The sequence below is a fragment of the Gavia stellata genome, chromosome 2 (genome assembly GCF_030936135.1).
Source record: "Gavia stellata isolate bGavSte3 chromosome 2, bGavSte3.hap2, whole genome shotgun sequence".
NCBI classification, from domain to species: Eukaryota; Metazoa; Chordata; class Aves; order Gaviiformes; family Gaviidae; genus Gavia; species Gavia stellata.
Genome location: NC_082595.1, coordinates 462430 through 476783, shown reverse-complemented (window position 1 = coordinate 476783; position 14354 = coordinate 462430).

Genomic DNA, 14354 nt, shown 5'->3' with positions numbered 1-14354 from the left:
ATTGGTAGCTAAAGAAATACCAGTGATGCTGCTGCATGGCCTTGTGCTCCTGGTCAATCCCCCATTGCCACCTGTTCTGGCCAATACCGAGTTGTCATCTTTGTTCACTCCTGCTGAATCCTTTCCAGCAACATACCAAGTCTGAAGAGCATATAATCTCTCAGGAGTCATAGGAAGATTTCTCCTCAGTAATACCTATTATTTGAGCCAGACTGGAAGAGTCTGGTGGATCCTTACAGAAAACCTCCAAGGCTGGTGAACACCCCTGTGTGATTTGCTCTTGTTTTGCCATTGCTAATCCACTAGTCAGGAGAATTCTTATTGAACAAGAGAGCTTGAAGGTGCTGTGCACATCAGAGAGAAAGTGCTGCCAACTCCTCTAACTCCTCTAACTCCTCTATATTGATCCTATTTGATACCTGTGGGATATATTTATCCAGAGAATGCCTGAATGTCAGCAAAAAGGGCAACTCTTCTTTTTAGCATTTGTCTTCCTGCAAAGATTAAGGACCTGGTCTCTAACTCCTTCTGTCATGGAGAACTTGCCCCTTTAATGTGGGTCCAAAGTCCCTGTAACTGAACATATGCTTCCCAGATGGACCTAATTAAGACTATGTGTCGGTATTTGGGGGTGAATAAATAGAGAAAGAGGAAACTTGCTTAGTGGGAGGTCTATGGAAAGAGCTGCAGAGGACTGAGAACTGGGAGACCACTAGAGTGACCAGCTGGTGTCTTCTCACTGAGAGCCACAAAGAGAGGAGGGTTTGTGGACTGAGTCCTTCATGTTATGCAGTCAAGCTGGAGGGCCAAAGGACATGGGGAACAGCAGAAACAGAGCAAAAAATAAATCTCATGGTGTGTCTGGAGAGAAACAACTCTGAGACATGTCAACTGAGACATTCCTGCAGGGAAGGACAATGGAGGGCTGCAGCTAAATGGGCTGATCATGAGGCAGATTAAGAGCTGTGGAAATGGCAGAAGGCGGCATAACCACAATATTTGTCATGTTTGTAATACCTCTGTTTGGGACAGAGCTGGTTCATTTTCAACCATTTGTATAGTCGATGAATGCTACTTCTGTTTTCTCTCCTCAAAGAGTCATGTCCTCTTAAAGGGTATTATTGTAAGATTCTCAAAGGAGTAAAGAATTAGATTTTCCTTACCTGCCACAAGGCACTTATGCCGACTCCCTCTCCCCAGGTAGGGCACCTGACCAGCTCTCATTGCTTGGTGCACTGACATCAGGACCCATCTTTCAACAAGCAGGAATTGAGGACATACAATTTTGGAAACCACTGTTGGAAGGCATTGGTGAGTCTGGAGGAGAGTTAGGTTAACAATAAACAGAACATAATTTGATATTACCAATGTGACATGAAGCAGAGGAACAGCTGCAGCATCATCATTATAAATTCTTTGGACCAGTGACTGCTCTTGGTCATGGAAGAGTGGGGCCACATTGGGGTTTCTGGGAACTGGCATGCTACTAATGAACATGTGTGGACTTCTCCAGTCAAATGGTTAGCCGTCATCTCCCAAAGGAGGCCTGAACTTCAGCTCCTGCAAGCACATTTATTTCTGCCTTACAGACCTGCCGAAATCGAGTGGGACAAGTGACATGATGGTTGTGAAACTAGGACTGGGTTTAATACAAAAAACAGTTTCGCACACCAGGATTTTTACATGGTCTTGAAAAAGCCCAAGAGTTGTATGTTACTGGTGCAATTTCATAGTTATTGCTACATTATTGGAAAGGTTTTGTTAGAAGTCCTGTAATGTGCCACAGCAAGGTGCGTTGATCCCCCTAGGGTCAATGGCCAACAATTCATCTCTTTACATCCAGCCTGGGTTGAGAGACAAAAACTGAAGACCTCAGGTTGACCAACGGGAAAATGTTTTTTGCTCCCATCTCATCCATCAAAAGATCACAGTCAACACAGCAGAGGGAGAGCCACAGTGTTGTTGGCAACCTGGTAAGTATGCACAAAGAAAACTGAAGACTCTGGAAATGAAACAGTTCTCCTTGGCTGAGGAATGAGTCTTCCAGAGGCTCTTCAGACAGTTTAGTGGGTCTCTGAGCAGAAAGATGGTCAGGGAATAAACTCAAGGTAAAGTATGCAAACACAGCCATCACAAAACAACCACAGCATTTCAGGCAAAACAAACATTAAATTTGTTGGGGGGAAAAGTTGGCAAATGTACCTATTTCTTCCAAACAGGAGAAAGGTTTTCTTCAATTTTTTTTTTTTAAATGCCTTGCTTCCCATCAAATCACCCCATTTACCATTTACCTACAGGCATTTTGTGAGACAGCACTGGTGATTACATGAGTTTCTCTGTGTAAGAGCTCTAACACCATCTCTTTCCTGTTTCTCTCCCTCTCCCCAGCATTCTCCTCCCCCGGTTCTGAGTCCTTTCCAGAGTCTGACTCCAGTCCCCAGATCCAAGGATGGGATTTTTTTTCTCAGGGAAGACTCCCTTAGACCTCTGGGCTGCAACAGTTCAAGGAACGTGGCTACGGGAGAGCAAAACCCCAGAAGAAATATAAAGTTCACTTTTTAACTAAAATTATGATTTATGAGAAACAGCTGAACAGACTATGCAAGCTTTCATTTTAATAGATTTGAAGGCCACAATGATTTAGTAAGACTGTATATGCTTACTCTTTTGTGAGACTTATACATCATATATGTAAGTACCAGGCTTCTTTCCCTACTGTCTCTATGTTTAGTCTTACCGTGATAACTGTGTGCTTTCAGCACCTCACATACACTAATGGGGTTTTTTGTCAGAAAGCCCCTCAAGAATTGAGGGATGGAGAAATAAAATGAACAGACTAAGCATGCCCAGGGAAGCTGTAGGCAGGCTGGGACCATGCCCCAGGTTTCTCATGTCTCAGCACCAGTGCCTCAGTTACTCCCTTTCCTCCTCATTCTGCTCCTGCAGTGGCCACTCTTCCTCACCCAGAGCTTCATCGTACATTTTTATGTTATTGCTACAAGTGACAGTTCATCTCCAGGAGTGTGGCCAGCTCCACAGGATGGTGAGGAGCAGGTTGGAAGCACACCTGGACCACTGGAAAGCTCAGCAGTTGTCACGGGGCCTGTTGGCCCCTACCACCAGGAGTGCTTTGCCGTTATTGCCTTCATTGCAACTTAGACAAAGAACCCAGCTGAACTCCAGGCATAGAAATGAGTATTAACACACAGAGAAGAGCTGATGTTCTTCAGAGAAACAGGTGGAAACACACTAGCTTAAAAAGTCGCAGAAGAATCAATGAGTCCACTCAAACATAACCGGCAGGCTCTATCTACTTAACCTACTGCTCCACCATGGACAACCTCACCCAGTCAAACACAATTCTTCCTGAAAGGCAGTTGCACACACTTGGACCTGCCCCCATTTCAGTAATGCAACATGGAAGCTCCCCTCCTATGCCAGGTCTAAGACAGGGACAACTATTTAAACTTTTAATAATGAGCTTAGCCCCTACCTCTGGCTAAACCATACAGAAAGGGAGTAATTTGGAACTATTTTCATTTCTGTGGGGTTTTTGTTTGGGCTGGTGCACTAGATGTGAGGGTTTTAAGGATATTTTCTCTATCTAAGTCTCCCATTACCATGGTTGAAACAGTTAGTCGACTTTGACATATTTTCCTTGGCAAAATACCTTTGAAATAGGGAAGAGCCCTATCTTCAGTCTTGGAAGTCAAGGAAATGTGGGATCAATTTGTGAACGTGTTTCACTACCTAAAGATATGAGGTGGGATTTTCAAGAACATCAGTAGGTGTCAAAGTGGGCCTTTGATAGCCCATTAGAAATCAACCGTAACTTGAAGTTCCCAAATCTCCTTAAAAATCTGGCTTAAAGTACCATTAAGCAACCTGTGTGTCACTTCTACATCTGTGGATGAGCAGGGAGCTGAATACTGGTTTCTTACATCTCAACGGAAGACACTAAAAACCAATTGTGTTTTCTACCATACAATTATAGAGAAAATGTCTCTGTAAGTTGCATTTGGCAGACTGTCTTCAGTGAGTGTAGTAATAAATATGTGTCTACTTTTGCACTCCACCTCACTTTCAAATTTCATTGTACGTTGCTTATAGTGTTTTGTAATGTAGAAGCCCAACAGATATGAGAAAGTCTGTCTGATTGCTTTTCTTGCACTTAATAGATAAAAGATCTGCTCTGAGATTAACATTGGTGGAAGCTAAGCATCCAACTTTTTTTAATAAATCTATGTAATACATAATTATAAATTAGAGCATAAAATTATATAATATATAATCTGTTTCTAATCTATCTATGTCCAGATGGCTAATAGCTAATATCCCTTATTTATAATGGCTCTACTTCTCTTGAAATGACAACCTGAAGCAAGGTTAATGTCTCAGTGTCACCTGTGTATCAATAGAAAGTAAGGTTGAACATCATATGGAAGCGGTGTTAACACCATTTCATGTAGCAGCCAGCCAAGATTCGTAGAGCTTTATTGGCCCTTTCACCCCAGGCAAGGTGCAGAATAGGATCAGAATCCATTTCCTCCTACTCCACCATCCATGTTGCTTCTCCTGAAAGAGATAAACAAAACCTCTACAGAGCATTGCTTCTGTTTTATTAGTGTTAGGGTCAGACCATGGAGGTCAGCTCCATATCCTAAGTACTTCAAGTCCAGCAGTATTTAGATGTAGAGCTGGTCCCATGTTAAGGAAATATACCACCTGGAAAAACTATGTTTACATACGAATCTGGATGCCACTACATGCTGATACATTTGAGCTTAAACCAAAGACTTCATAGATGTGTAGGCCTGGAGATTACTGTGGCTAATGAGTTCTACATCTAACCTCTAGGCTCAGCTCCTAAAGTCTAGAAAAAAGTCTCAGTAAATCCCTGTGATTTGAAAATGTGATGCATTCAGAGGCGTATGTGCATGCTGCACTGAAGAAATCCTGCTTCGCACATGGTAAAATAAAAGCTTGGGGGAAATCATACTGCTGAGGTGGGTTGCATATGTGTTTTTGCAAGTGTGTTTATGTAGAGTTCTTAGATCCCAAAACTAGAGGCCTTGCTCAGGCAAAAATCCAACTGGCTGAAATGGAAATTTTGCCTTATGCAGTCTGCAAAACTGGGCTGGGAATGCATGTTTGTACATTCTCTGTGCGTGCTAAAAGTCAAGGACAAGATTGCCAGGACCTCTTCTTTGTGTCTCCCTCCTCAATACATAGCCAAGGTGCAGGTAAAATTATCATGACTTTCAAAGAGGCTGCAGAATTTGGCCCATTGGGTATCAAAACAGCTCTGAACAGTGGAGTACAGCTAAATTATTCCAACACCAGACAAATGGGTCTGCCTAACCTAAGCCATAACATTTGAATTATTAATGTTCTCTAATAAAGGGGATAAAGTGTCTGTAGAACAGAGTGTTTCAGAGCTCTGTTAAAGATCATGCCTATTTTAATTTAGAAGTTCAGCTTGAGGAGAGACAATGCTGGCATTGTGTTACAGAGATTTAAAACGAGTCTGTCTTGAGGATTTTCCTCTGTCCTTATCTGTAATAATAGAATTTAAAAAAGAGTCAGAGCGAGAGCAGCAGCACTGGAAAATATCTTTCTCAGAAACTATAGCAGACAGGTCACAACATTTTTAAACAATGATAGTAACATTTATTCTATCAAAGCCATTTTATGTTTTATTTGGAACTCTGGCGCCTTTATTTTTTTAAGCTCTCATAACATGACACTAATTACAGACATCAAGATGCTCTATAGAAGATACCAGTCAAAATCCAGATGCTGCTTCTTTTCCTTTCTCTGCACTCCCACCCCAGCCCTTTTGTGTGCATTACATCATTGCATAGTTTATTTTAAAAGTGCCTCAAAAATGCAATGATAGTAATCGTAGACAGCAGAAAATTGATGGTGAGCACCTCTGGTCTGCAAATTCCTTTACAAAGCACTCCCGCTGCTCATCAGAAGACCTTCTTGTTAGCAGAGACTTGAAAACACAGAGGCTTGAAAATACAGTTTGTGTGATGTATTAAAAAAAAATGTTGGGCTAAAGTAATTTTCATCTTAGGGCTGTGCATAGACACTTCCTCCCCCCTGTCTCCTCCACCAAATGGAAATGACAAGATCAGTTAGAGGAATGGGTAGAAGGATTTGTGTTGTTCCTTCTGGGAGGCTGATCTGCTGCCGCAGTGCGTGGGGCCAGGTGGGAGCACTGCTTAGCTCTGGCTCCCCGGTGAGCATCCACAGGTGCAGGTTTGGGGTGAAACACCTTGAGAGAGACCCACATCTCAGGGGAATCAGCCAGCCCAGAGAAACACAAGACGATGTGCAGGCCACATCCCCTTTCTGTCACAGCTGGCTGCAAGAAGTCATTGCCATTTCCTGGGGAGCTGGTATACTCCGTAGTTCCTCAGGCAGTGGTGGCCCTCCACAAAACACCCATAGCTAAAATAACTGAGGGTCCTCTGCCATCAGTGGCAGCACTGAAACTGAAGTAGCCCCTGGCTTTTAGAAACCTTGATCAGCTGCCTGTAGCAGGTGGTAAAATTACCATCCAGCCCTCAAAATTGCTGAGTTTCACCTTAACTTGACCACATGAGCATCTGCAGGCTATGTGTGACATTTCAGCTGGGGTAACATCATCCAGAAAAGCATCTGAGCCATGACCTGACCCTCTGCATGCCCCACTGCATCACAGGGGCTCCCCACAACTCACATCATGTTGCCCTGGGCCTGGCTGGCATCACCGAAATGGCCAGCTTTGGTCAGAATAACATGGGCTCAGCTCTGCCTGTCGCTGATCATGTAGCACATCCTTGGAGCTCCGTCGTGACACATGTGCACAGCCCTGCCGTGCTGCGGGGCTGAGTGACAGCCGCCTCCCTCACATTTTCCTGCAGGCAGACAGCTCACAGGATGAAATCCCAGCCCTGTCGTAAGTGTGAATCAGGATTTCAGCCAAAATGTTGCAACAAACACATTTGTCCTGCAGAGTAAGCAAATAAAGTGGCAACACCACACCAGTAAAGAACAGGAAGCTTTTGATGATACTGGCTCCAATTTTTCAGCCTATTAAGATTTCCATTACCCTCAGGCTCATTATTCAGCAATAAGTAAACACCAATAAATCTGAAATAACAAGTGAAACACATGCACTTAAGCAAAAAATTAATCCTAGGAAATGTTCTTCCTTTAGCACATTAGAAACGGTCAACGCAGCAATATCAGGGTGATTATGAAGCTCTGAAATACATCCCGTCTTCCAAAACAAGGGTCCCACGAGCCTGCTGAGATGCAAGACTTAGGTCTTGGGAGGATCTTAGGATCTCAGGAAAGAAGAAGGGAGGATCCATGGTGGGAATCTTGTCACTGATTTCCTTCATGCCCCTATCTGAGAGGTTCCTTCCCAGCAGTAATGGCAAGGACTAAAATAAACGTGTTGATTTTCCTCCCCCACTCCAGTGCTGTCAGGAACAGTGCAATCTGCACACACCTTTGTATCTACATTGTGCTGTCAAGTACTTATACTTCCATACACTATTTCATGTGTATGAAAATCATGTGTCTTTGAGTACTACAAAAGTCATTTTCCCAATAGAAAAAAGATTATCCCTTTTGCAACTGCCGGTGTTAAAATACCTTGTAGACCTGTGAGCAGATCCAAATTCTTCCTTTTTCATTAAACTGTGGAAGGTTTATTCTACATTTCCATAAGTAGCCATTTTAATTTTTCCATTTTCCTTTTTTAAACAGGAAACCTCTCCACTGCTTCTCCACTTTCTCTAAGCTCTTTGTTTATATTCTGTTTCCATTACCAGAATTATTCTTACATTTTTCCATCCCCTATTCTGAACAAACATTTATGCTGACTCTGAATGACTTGTATTATATATAAAAGGAAACAACAAAGCAAGAGGGAACAAAAGCAACATCTCTGCAAGAGGATGAAATGTGGCTGCTACCTCCTTGCTGATAGCAGCCTTGAAAGGAAACTGGTTGCCAACCCTGAACATCACTGGCCACAGGACCATGCTAAAAATGCAGAGGCGCATCAAACGGAAAGTAGAGCCGTGTGAATCATACAGCCATACGTGCCATGGTTCACAAAAGTAAATTTCACTCATGAGTTTTTACCTAGTTATACAATGATTAATATATGTCTACCTACTTGGGCAGAGGAAAAAGGATCCAGCCGATACAAGCAATATGGTCCTCATTTCTCCTTTGGGCTAGCAGCTCCGTCAGCTCCGCACTGCCTGAGAAGGGAGCGATGGTCAGGCAGGAGCAGGTAGGCCAGGAGCATTGTCTTGGTTGTCTGGGAAGAAGCAGCAGGGAAGTGACACTGCACCGCAGAGCAGGAAAAGCAGCCACATCTGGACACATCTGGTCACCAGGAAGGTGTCCACAGCCATGGGGGCAAATGGTACAGTGGTACAGGGAGTTACATGGGCTCACTAGGAGAGTCTGCTGTCAGAGATCAGTAGCTTGTGGTTACCATGACTCACACTTACGGTATTAGGAGTCCTTTTCTCATCTCTCCAAGATGCGTCAGAGCCCAAGCCTGGCTTTTGAGTACCAATCAGCCTTTAATTCCGTGCTGGCAGTGCACACTGCCTGCCAGTCGTGCAGTGGTAGCAAGGACTTGTCTGTCCAAGCAGGTTACAGAAAACTTTTTTCATTCCAGGAAAGAACAAGAAATCACAGAACTACAGAATTACAGAATGATAGGGGTTGGAAGGGAGCTCTGGTGACCATCTAGTCCAAACCCCCCCCACCAGCGCAGGTTCAGCTAGAGCAGATTGCACAGGAATGTGTCCAGGCAAGTTTTGAATACCTCCAGAGAAGGAGACTCCACAAGTTCTCTGGGCAGCCTCTTCCAGTGCTCTGCCACCCTCAAAGAAGTTCCTCCTCATGTTTAGATGGAATGTCCTATGACCAAGTTTGTGCCCATTACCTCTTGTCCTGTCACTGGGCACCACTGAAAAAAGACTGGCCCCATCCTCCTGGCACCCACCCCTTAAGTATTTATAAGCATTAATAAGATCCCCCCTAATTCTTCTCCGGACTAAAAAGACCCAAGTCCCTCAGCATTTCCTCATAAGAAAGATCACAGAATCACAGAATCACTAAGGTTGGAAAAGACCTGTAAGATCATCAAGTCCAACCGTCAACCGAACACCACCATGCCCACTAAACCATGTCCCGCAATGCCACGTCCACATGTTCCTTGAACACCTCCAGGGAGGGTGACTCCACCACCTCCCTGGGCAGCCTGTTCCAGTGTTTCACCACTCTCTCAGTAAAGAAATTTTTCCTAATATCCAGCCTAAACCTCCCCTGGGGCAACTTGAGGCCATTTCCTCTTGTCCTGTTGCTAGTCACTTGGGAGAAGAGACCAACACCCACCTCTCTGCAACCCCCTTTCAGGTAGTTGTAGAGCGTGATAAGGTCTCCCCTCAGCCTCCTCTTCTCCAGACTGAACAACCCCAGCTCCCTCAGCCGCTCCTCATCAGACTTGTGCTCCAGACCCCTCACCAGCTTCGTCGCCCTTCTCTGGACACGCTCCAGCACCTCAACATCCTTCTTGTAATGAGGGGCCCAAAACTGAACACAGTATTCGAGGTGCAGCCTCACCAGCACCAAGTACAGTCCCCTAATCATCTCTATAGCCCTTTGCTGTACCCTCTCCAGCAGTTCCCTGTCCTTCTTGAACCAGGGAGCCCAGAACTGGACACAGCACTCCAGATGTGGTCTCACCAGGGCAGAGTAGAGGGGGAGGATAACCTCCCTCGACCTGCTTGCCACACTCTTCTTGATGCACCCCAGGATGCCAGTGGCCTTCTTGGCCCCAAGGGCACGTTGCTGGCTCATGGCCATCCTGTTGTCCACCAGGACTCCCAGGTCCCTTTCCACAGAGCTACTCTCTAGCAGGTTAGCCCCTAACCTGTACTGATGCATGGGGTTATTCCTCCCCAGGTGCAGTACCCTACACTTGCCTTTGTTGAATTTTATAGGGTTCCTCTTTGCCCAACTCTCCAGCCCGTCCAGGTCACGCTGAATGGCAGCGCAGCCTTCCGGTGTGTCAGCCACTCCTCCCAGTTCTGTGTCATCAGCAAACATGCTGAGGGCATACTCTATCCCTTCATGCAGGTCATTGATGAATATATTGATCGGGACTGGACCCAGTACTGACTCCTGGGGAACACGACTTGTTACAGACTTCAAGGAAGGCTGTCTTCAAACAGCTTCTCTCCACAGCATCACTCCATTTGCAGCAGGTAGGATTTGTGCACGGGGAATACACCTTCCAGCCTCCCAAACCCCAGCAGCACGCCACAAGACATGGAAACCCCAGCAATCAACAGAGAGGAAGAGATGAAATTATTCCCTCTCCTTCACTCTCACAGCCTTCCTTAAAACATATGTCCCACTGTCCATTTACGGGGTAACATGTCCTAATGCACTGAGCACATGACCAGACAATACCTCCCTTTCCATTCTTCTGATGCTGGCTTGCTATTTGTCCCGTAAATATTCTCTTACCATGTTATTAGTTGGGCTACGAATAATCTATAAAAAGAAGGGAAATCTCCACGTTTGCACGTATGTTATTCAGCTTTTTCCGAAATCTGAATACTCAGTTTGCAAAGTCTATAGACATGTCAGGCCTTTTCCACAGATGGTCTTTAGAAACTTTATTACTATCCATGAGAAACAAGAAAAGAATCTGCTTGGAGGTCCCAAGATGGATTTGCAGGCCTGGCGGTTGAAAAAAATGAAATGTTTTTACTTGAAATCTGAATATATTCGTGCTGTAAATCATTGCCTGACAATAAACCCACGCTCTTTTCAGAGTTGCTTTTTACTGTAAGCATTTTACAGCCTAATTTCCAGAGAGAACTTTGAGTAAAAAATCCTGTGATAAAATTTCTTGACATAGTTTATGCTTTCTATGTGTTATTTTCATTTTTATCCCAAAATAAAAAGAGTGCTAAATTGTGACAGTTCTGTATCTTATAGATCTGGTTTTAATTGCATCTTCCATCCTTTTGTGTTTGTAAAATATGATTTACAAATGTCTAGATATTAATTCTACTGAAGTTGTCTTACAAGGCAGCCTTTTAACTGAACAGCCGATGTTAATCCCACCCACACATCCTAGTAAAGGAGCACGACAGTTTTCTAAACGCTGGCTCAGTCTCATCTCTTCTGTGGTGATGAAAATGAATATTGCATCTATGGCAAGGCATGTCGAGCTCTCTGTGGAATTTATTATGCTCTCTGCACCAAATGTTCTACCAGCAGGTCTGCCTCGTGCTATTCAGAACATGTATAATTAGAAAAGAATTCAGCTAACGCTGGAAAGAATGACTGTCCATAACTCATCAGGTTAGAATGCTGGAAGCCCTAGAGCAGAAAAGAAATGAGTGGAATATTCAACTGAAAAGGGAAAACGCATTTTCTTCGCTTTTTTACTGTGAGAATAGCTATTTTATAGGTAAGATGCAGTTCATTATATCCTCTTCAAATAGGCAAACACATTCTTGATCACTGGAGGCAGCAAACACAGGACACTAGCAATGGTCCTGTGTGGCCCACAGTACAACCTTTGGATAGCTGGAGGGGCAGTTCTTGCTTAGGAATGCACTCTGTGGTCCTGGGATGACTATGTTTCTGGCTTAAGTCCATGGAGAAAGCTCTACCTTGTATGAGTCCCCAGGATCTCTGATGACCAGCACAAATGTGCAGAGGTCTTGGCTTGTCCCCTTCAGCAATACCCCATACTACTGATAGCAGAGAGCATTAGTTGTGGCTTATACACAGTAACTTTAGGAGTCTTTTCCTTTCCCACATTCTTACGTGAGACCAAGATTGCTGAAGTCAATAGAGAGCCCTCTGTGGTCAACTTGAGTTGTGAGGGAACCCAAATTTGTTCCTAGGTGATGAATACCAGGATCCTTATTCTGAGCTGATTAACTCTAGTCCTTGTTCATTATTTCAGGACTTTGAACTCCACTTTTGCAATATCACAATGTCTAATTTAACTGCTCTCCACATCTAACAGGCTTCTAACAATGAGGATCACGTTTTTGCATCCTTCTTTTGTCCTCAATGTAATGTCTTCCTGAAGTTTCCCAGCTGCATCAAATTCCTTCCTCATTATCAGAACCTAAGCACTGATCTCTTCTTATTGTTAACCCTGCTGGACTCTGATTTCTCTCTGCAAACTGGAGGCCAACTCCTTCGCTATAGAAAGAAGGGAAGAGCTGACTTTTCATAGACATAGCCTTCAGACAAAGTTCACTCTTCATCTTCAAACTGGAAACATCCGTGTTAACATGATTGACATGCAAGATAAGGCTTAGGCTTAATTTAAAAATTATTTTGACGATTTTCCCAAGGAATCATTTTCTTCCCTTGTAAGTAAAAGTCTTGATTGCTGGTTTAGGTATTGGAGATTCCCAGGGAAGGAGGGGTTAGTTTATCTGTATTTTTAAAAGTTGATAAAGGCACTGAGATATCCTTTGTCACATTTGCTAAAAATATTAATAATTGTATTTTGAGTGTGAGTATACTTCTGCCTGTCTCATTAGGACTAATTCTCTGCTTGTTTCATTTTTCTTAATATTATTCTCACGTATAAGTTCTCTGCTAGAAGAAGGCACTCATCATACAAGTCTGTCTTCAAGGTTTCAGTGGTGCAGGCTCCTAGTGAAGGGGAAGGACTTTCCATGGTAATGTCACTATTAGAAACCAGTCAATATAGAAGACGGGACTCTGACTTTTTAGTTCATCCTGGTGAGTCCAGTCTTCTGTGTATGTGACTAATAAATGTCCTACTTCTTATATGGGCCAGGAACAGATGTTTAGGGAAAGCACAGAACAACTAGGGCACATATCACAGAGTGATTCATCCCCATTACACTCGGCCAGTTTCCGAGAAGCAATAGTTTTGGATTTCCTGAGGTGGAGGTTACACACGGACAATCACTTTGAAGAGTCACTGGTTGACCTATCCTTAATGAATTTGTCTCATCCCTTGCAGAATTCAGTACTTTTGGTCTCTACAAGGCCCAGCAGCCAGGAATCTCACCTCTTCCTCCATTACTTTTGTAACTGCTGCTGTAACTGCTGCCTCACACTGTCGCTAGTACTTGTATGAGTACATTGCCATTAATCATTTCTGGTGTTCTCTGCCAGCTTCAGCATTTCACAGGGGTCTGTCAGATTCCAGCTCTGCCATTTCTTTTCTGAGCTGAAGAGACCAAGACCTTATAGCCCCTCCTTGTAGAGACACCGCCAATCATCTTTATTGCCCTTCTCTCTACATTTACTAAATTACCTGTATTCGTTTTAAGATGCAACAAAATTTTAGGTCCTGGATAAGTACCATTGTAGCAATAATAAAAATAACAGCATACTCTCTCTATTGCACTCTCTAGGTCTTTCACTCCATCTTTCAGTTGATCAATCATCTCTCTTGATGTTTTTTTGGTAATTTTTTTGTCATTTTCATTTTCCATGGAGACACATCCCCTACATTTTTCTTCCCAATTGTTTTGTGATGGGAGTGGCAGAGACAAAAGACATCGTCTGCTCTTCAGGTCTGCAACTGAAACAATACCCTAGAATAGAAATAAAGGTATAGCACAATCAAAGCATAAGATTAAAAGGCTTATCTAACAAATTAACATTAAAAATATCTACACTTAAACAATGGGTACTTATGATGCCCTCCTCATTCCTTGCATGGTGAATAGGACCATTTCTGTGTACTTAATCAGAACACATTTTAAATCACACTGTATAGTATACTTTGTGGCAATACGTGATGGCCAAAGTATATAAAATATGATGAAGTTAAGAAGTTGCAGCTGAACTAACAATATATTCTCCTGGAAGGAGACATTGAATAAATCGTGGATGGTTTTTGATAGCCAATTAAAGTTCTTATAAGAGCTCTGCTGCATTTCTCTGCATTCTTTAGTCATAACCTGTTAAACAAGTATTTGCAATTGTAAATATTCCCCTAAACTTCCAAGGTATTAACAAGTTAATGTGTCTCTTGCAATGACCAGTCAGCATAATGAATACAAACTTAAGAGAACATTTCTCATCAGGAACTAACAATTTTATCCAGTTTTTTGGTGACAATAGCAATTTCTGGTTTGGGAGCACTTATGTACATATGTTCACATATATTTCTTCAGAGACTGACAAAGTTTGTTTAGAGTCAGACACAGATTTTCCCAATAGAAAGGACACAGATTTCCATAACAGGAAAGAAACAAATTTTTTCCCCTCAATTTTGTCAAAGGCAAAAATGCAAGATACAAATA